This window comes from Penaeus monodon, chromosome 33 (genome assembly GCF_015228065.2).
Source record: "Penaeus monodon isolate SGIC_2016 chromosome 33, NSTDA_Pmon_1, whole genome shotgun sequence".
Classification (NCBI taxonomy): domain Eukaryota; kingdom Metazoa; phylum Arthropoda; class Malacostraca; order Decapoda; family Penaeidae; genus Penaeus; species Penaeus monodon.
Window position 1 is genome coordinate 26,134,117 of NC_051418.1, and position 221 is coordinate 26,134,337.

The window sequence follows — 221 nt, forward strand, 5'->3', positions numbered from 1 at the left end:
AGCAGCAAAAGAAACAGAATTAAGAAAACTAGAAATCTTACAAAATCAAGCACTAAGACTGGCAACTGGATGTCTTAGATCAACTCCAATCATAGCTCTTCAAGCATTAACAAACATTCCACCATTAACAAACAGAATAAAAGAACTTGAATGTATACAATTAACAAAAATCCTAAATAAACCTAATACAGCACCAGTAAAGCAACAAATAATAAAATGCA